Source organism: Vigna radiata, chromosome 6 (assembly GCF_000741045.1).
Source record: "Vigna radiata var. radiata cultivar VC1973A chromosome 6, Vradiata_ver6, whole genome shotgun sequence".
NCBI lineage: Eukaryota > Viridiplantae > Streptophyta > Magnoliopsida > Fabales > Fabaceae > Vigna > Vigna radiata.
This window is the reverse complement of record NC_028356.1, coordinates 12,161,228-12,167,796: the sequence shown is the minus strand read 5'-3', so window position 1 is coordinate 12,167,796 and position 6,569 is coordinate 12,161,228. Positions and strand designations below refer to the sequence as shown.

At 37.8% G+C, this 6,569-nt stretch overlaps 1 pseudogene; it reads right to left on the bottom strand.

Moving 5' to 3' along the window:
• Nucleotides 1-2,407: 2,407 nt before the first annotated feature.
• Nucleotides 2,408-3,238, bottom strand: LOC106763439 (annotated as a pseudogene).
• Nucleotides 3,239-6,569: the final 3,331 nt, after the last annotated feature.

The following is a 6,569-nucleotide window of genomic DNA, read 5'->3' as shown; positions in this document are numbered from 1 at the left end:
ACTTAAGGTTCGAAAGTTCAAATATTGTCAAATCTTGCATCCGGCTACTAGCGAACTGTTTGCCAAATACAACCTTCAATCCCTCAAAACTCTCAATGGAATTCGGCGATAATGAATTAAACCATTCCAGGGCCTCCCCTTCTAGTGATAGAGAGAAAGACCGGCACCAGATGGCGTGGTTGCCTGTTTGGAACGCCATCCGTGGGGAAAAGGCCTTGATATGATCGTCGGGATCGGTGGTCCCGTCATAAATACTCAACTGGGGAGGGGCAAAGTGCTCGGATATGTTCACGTCCATGATCGCCTACCCAAAAGGTAACTGGCCGGTTGTGTCCTCCTCCTTAACCACCGGCTGTCTACTTGCGACGGTATCTTCTACCCGGTCGCTTTTTCCTCTACTCCTGTCCGCTCTTAACCCTTCTAACTTCCACGTTCGGTCGAAGGCGTTGCTGTGTTCACTCGTGCCCTCCCGGTGAGTCTGGTTTTGCCCTTCGTCGTCCTTTTCCCCGCCTCTCTCTCTTCTACTATATTTTCCTTACCACGGCCTTCTGTTCCCCTCTCCTTATTTATGCGCGTTGCACATTCCACCCTTACCGTCGTTAATTGTTCTTCATGATGTCATTACATGTCCTTCATCTTCTGTTGCAACATCCTTATCATCTCCATAGGGTCCTCAATGGTCATGTTCCTCGTGACTACCATTGGACTTAGATACTCGGCCCCACGGTGGGTGCCAAAATGTTCCGGTGTGAGGTCGAGTCACCTAATCCCTCCACAATTTCTCTTCTTCACTGACCATCTTCTCTGTCCTTCTTCATCCAAGTCCGTCCGGGAGGGTACTTGCCAAATGTCCTCCGATGCTAAAGTTAGTTCAGGAATCCGTTCGGTAATCAGAATGCAGTATTAAATGTGCAATAAAATGAATCAACTTACCTCGTACATTTGACTTCTATATATAATGTTGGCTTTGGGCTTAAGATTAAGGTGTTCCTAATCACGACCCAATCACATCCCAATTATCTTAAACCTCATCTTTCCTAATTAAACTCATCTTACCTTAATCTCGTTGCACTTCTTCCTATTTGACCGTGCGATTTTCTACATTCTTGGGACCAGCCATCGGACGTATCCCGGTACAACTCTTACTTTTTTAATATAATCATACCTCTCGACATTATTTTTTTTTTCTTTCACCGTCTCTTCCGTCTTGTGATAATATTTTTAATATCATAAATTGTTTATTATTAATTAATTAAAATAATTATTATTAGATTAAAAATTATATTAATTTATTTTATTGTACAATAAAATCATAACATTAACTTCATACGTAATGAGTTCAGTGCAACAATAAAATCGTCATTACACGACTTTATTTCTTTATTTTATTTTTATGGAAATATTGAAGTTATGGAAATATTATCAAATAAAATATAAATAATTTTTAGTAAAGAATTTAATTCAAATTTGGAAATACAGCAAACAGCACAGCGGTATCGGATAAAATGTAAACAATTTTTAATAAAATATTTAATCCAAATTTGAAAGTACAAACTTATTACCAAATAAAATATAAATAAATGTTAATAAAAATTTTAATCCAAATTTAAAATTTAAAATAAATTGAGTAAATAAATAAGAAAAGAGTAAAATTACACTGAGTTTTATACTATTGTCCTTAAATTAATAATTATATTATTAAGGATAAAATATAAAAAATAAAAGTGTACATGAAATAGGTACATTCTTTTTAATTTAGGTTTAATGTTTTCGGAGGTCCTTATTTATGCGGATTTGTATCAATCGGGTCCTCGTATTCTAAAAATGCTCAATTAGTACCTATTTTGGTAAAATTGAACCGATAATGCCCTTGCCGTTAATTTTAGTCGACAGCGTTAAATTTTCTGCCTTGTAGTATGGTGAGCTGGCATTTAATAACACGTGGCATAGTAAAGTCTAGTTGCGTGGAAACATTCTCCCTTTTCTCTTCCTCACCAACTCTAACCCACCTTCTCCCTTCTTTGGGAAATCTTCTCACCCTGCCACACCCACCTTTTCAACATCTACATCCATGCCCAAAGCTGAAACAATTTCAATATCTAAATAATAGATTCAGAATACCCACAAATTATCTTTCCTTTCTCTTTGCATTTATTCAACCACGTCTGCAGTTTTAAAGAAAAGGAATCAGAGGTGAAGTGAAAAAGATGAAATCTGTATCCACACACATTCATCTATCACAACGAGGAAGCTTTTGTGTGATTCAACCACCGTTGCCGAACCATTCCAAGGTCCGTCTCCGGCAGTGCTTCCATGGTGGGATCCCAAATCAAAGTCAATTGCAATCGTAGATCTTGTCATTTCAGCTAGTGTTGGTGGCACGACCTTCGTCGACGGTTAGGAAGATGTCGTCGTCTAGAAGAGCAGCAGTGGCGCCACCTCCAAAAACTCCACACCAAAGGCGCCAATCCCACCAGAGCTACCTACAATAAAGGCACCAATCCCACCAGGCTTAAGAACACGTTCAATCTCGAGAACCAACATAGCAAGGACAGATACATTGTCGAGGTCCCTAGAAAACACGAAATCGAAGGAAGAATCCTCGTACAAGACCTCCTTATGCTTGAAATTGCGCATTTGCACGGTGCTGACGGTGGAGAAACCTAATTGTTTCGTTGCCAAGACGACCATTGAAGATCCTTCTCCAACAAAGAGACTTTTTGCTTTGGGGTAGAGCAACCGGTTACCGGTGAGCTCGGAGACCACGATGAGGGTCAAGTTGGTGTCTTTCTTGCAATTGACCGGGACCCAGAAGTGGGTTCGGAGAAATTGAGAAGCGGGGCGGAAAATGATGCCATGGAAACCGGAAACGCAGTCTAAGTAGGTCGCGATGAGAGAGAAATTGAAGAGCGACTGTGCGCGGTAGAGAGAAACGATGGAGATGGCGCAGGCGAGGAGGACGGAGCGTAGAAGGACATGCTTGGCGATGGAGGCATTGAGGATGTGGAGATTGAAGAAAGCTTTGGTGTCCATTGAAGTTGTTTGATGAAGAGAGATTGATTTCAATTGAAGCCAAAAGATGAGAGAGAGAAGAAGATTAGCGAGTGCAAAACCTGGAGGAGGTATGATTCCCACCCACGAGGACTCCCATTGATTTTTAGAAGCTTAACCAGACCCTCCTAGGAACCCTTTTCCCCTTTTGCGTCCGGTTGAACCGGCCCCCACCCATTTTTTCCATTCCCGGCTACCTCCCCTGTTATTAAATGCTAGCTCACCATCTCACAAGGGAAAAAAATTAACGTCGTCCAGTAAAATTAATGACAAGGACATTATTGGTTCAATTTTACCAAAACAGAGACCTAATTGAGCATTTTTAGAATACGAGGACCCAATTGATATAAATTTGCAGAAATAGAAACCTCCGAAAATATTAAACCTTTATTTTATAGTGATTAATAGATTAATATGCTTGAACTATTACTAAAAGTTTATTTACTAAAAAAGAAAATTATACTGGGAGACATAAAGTGAATATGATACGATGTTAACAAAATCTATTACATCAATCACATACGATTACGTATAAAAACAAATAATACTTATAAAAATAAAAGATTAAACATCGTACAAAAAAACTAAAACATCTTCGACTTTCAAAACCCTTAGATCTAACGTTTTTTAGTTTGTTTGTTGATTAATTATTCTATAATTTAAACTATTTAACCATTAAACTAATTAAATTATATTTTAAAAATCATATAAATAATTGTACAACCCTAGAAAATGGTATTTTAGAAGTAGTGGTAGTCTAAAAATAGTGAAACTCGATTATTTTAATCTTAAATGGTTTATTTATAAATATTTTTTTTTATAAATGAGTTTCATTATTTTATAATGTATCATCTCTCTATATACCACATTTCTAGAGTTTTCTACCTGAGTTCTAACTCCTGAGTCATCTATTCGACGATTAGGAGGTACCTAATCAACCATGTCAACGATGTCTACGTTTCAACCCGATCAGTTTCTTCAATATAGCAAGTAAGTTTTGACTCATTTTTTCCCTTCCGTTCCTAAATCCGTTTTAGAGTAGTATTGTATTGTTGCATGTGTAATCATGCATCTCCTATACGCTATTGATTCATCTAGAGTTGTCCGTTTTCAATTTGGTGTTTCGTAGGTTTGTCTAGGTATTCCTTGCGGTTCAAGTGATCGGCAAAGCGTTTTTAGAGTTGTGTAGTTTCTTTGAGAGGTAAGGGAAGCTAGAATTTTTTATTTAGTATGATTATATTAATAAATTGGGATTTCTATCAGTGGTTGTTGATTTTGAAGAAATTACTATGATTGGGTGTTTTATATGTTTGTTAATTGTCAATTTGGATGGTATGATGTTGAGTGTAACTGAAATTGTGTGATCTTGATGTGTTATATTGTTATGAAGATGTTTGATGAAGTTGTGTTGTTATTAGAAAGTGAATTCAAAGTGGTTGTGATGAGAAATGGTTACCTATTTAATTTTAAGTCTAAAAAGGAGAGGTTTGCATGAGTGAATTTGATAAATAGAGGCTTTGGAGAGTGAACCATTGTTTAGGTACCGTCATGAGGTAGATTGGGACTTGTTGGATGTACAATGGGGATTAAAATTTGAGCTATATTGAAAGTGAAGTTGATAATTGAAGTTTAATAGTGTTTTGAAGGAAAAAGGAGGTCTTAAGTAGTGAAATTGGGAGAGAGGGATGGTACACTGGTTTGAGGCATTTGGGGTCTGTTATGAGATGTTTTATGACTTGTTTAAGCATTGAAATGGAGGAAATCTGGTGTAAGAATATTTGGTGGTTGATGAGTAGAATTTAGTTTGGTTCAAAACTAGTTTTTAGGGCTTTGGACTAGTGATAATTTGAATTATGGGTTCTGTCCTTAAATGGTCTTTTTGGAGAGTGTTAGTAAGTTATTTAGGACTTGTTAGAGTCTCTAAGTTGTTTGAAAATAAGCCATAATTGGTGAAATTCAATTTGGGTCACTAAAGTGAGGTTTGATAAATTTTAGTTTGAAATCTTGTGTTCAATGAGTTTAGAATGTGTTTAGGTTGGTTTAGAAACATTTATTTAGATATATTTGAGTCTAGAATACTATCTAGGGGTGTTAGAAGTTGGAAAATATGCATACGATAGGTTGAGCGAGAGATGAGTGAGCATAACCCACTCTTTATGTTTTCCCATAGCGAATTCGGTGCGTTGAGCGACTAGTCCAGAACCTATTTTGAATATTTTTTGTTTTATGATAACTTTAAGCTATGTTTTGAATTTGAGAATGATGTAGAAATATTGATACGAGAGAGCCTCGAAGGAGATTGACCGAGAGGTGATGCAGACTCCTCGAAGCTTATTTGACGATGACTGACGCAGCGGAATGGTTTATATTCGAAGGAGAAGACGATCTAAAACCTAATCGGACCGAATGTGAGATAGAACTCACGGAAACCCTAAATGAAGGGGAAAACCCTAAATCGAACGGTGAAACACCGATTGGACCGATTAAACGGGTAGAATGGATATTAAACGGTGGAAAAGGGTTTAGACAAGAAATCAATCGGTAGAAATGGTTGGAAACGGAGAAATGAAACTTACCGTGTTGGAGGCGTTGTGGATCTGTGAAGAGAATAAGCTTGGGACGAAACCCTAGCAGATGAAGTAATGGTGAGCAATGTCTGCGAGAGTTGAAGAGGACGTGGTGATAAGCGAATTCAAGCACTGATGTGTGTGCATGATGTGGCTATGGAAGATTGGCTGTAGTGTGATGAGAGAGAAAGCACAATGGTAAAAATGGAAAATGAAAGAATGAGGTAGTGTGCTGGAAGGTGGCTAGAGGAGGTCCCTTGGACTCTCTAGCCTGACTTTCAAGGGAGAATTAATTCTGGATTTCAGAAATCTAATTCTCATTTAGCTCAAAAGTNATTACAAGATGTGTTAGCATGCCTATATATAGGTCTAAATATACCACATGCCTAACACATTGTACACATGTCTATTACAAGTAAAAGAAAGACTATACTAAAGACATTGGGCTTGGGCCCCACGTATCAAATATCTATAGTATTCTATGATGGTTTATTCTTGAAGTTATGTATGTATTTGATGTATGATTAAAGATGATATATGTTGGTACTCAATGTGAAAGTAAAGTGATATATGTGCATGGTTTCAAAGGTGTTCAAAGTTGTGAAAGCAAGTTCCAAGGTGGAAGTTCTTGGTGAGAATTCATGTTTAGAATGAATGTAGGGAGCTTAGTCTTGGGGGTTATCCTGAAACTCTAATGGTTTTTCATTCTCCAGCAGAGAAGATTGACACGTGTCGTGAAGAGTAGCAGGAGGTCTTAGTCTTAGGTTCTTCCAGTATGATCCATGGCATGGAACAGGCTAACCTTGTGTGTATAGTAGGGTGAAACCCATTGGCAATGGTTTTGCAGAGCAGTAGAGGCCACCACAAGTGCACGACCTACCATAGCTCGACATTCATACTAAATTCGGATAGTCAGTCTAGGTCTTTGCATGCTAAGATGTTTGGGTTGAT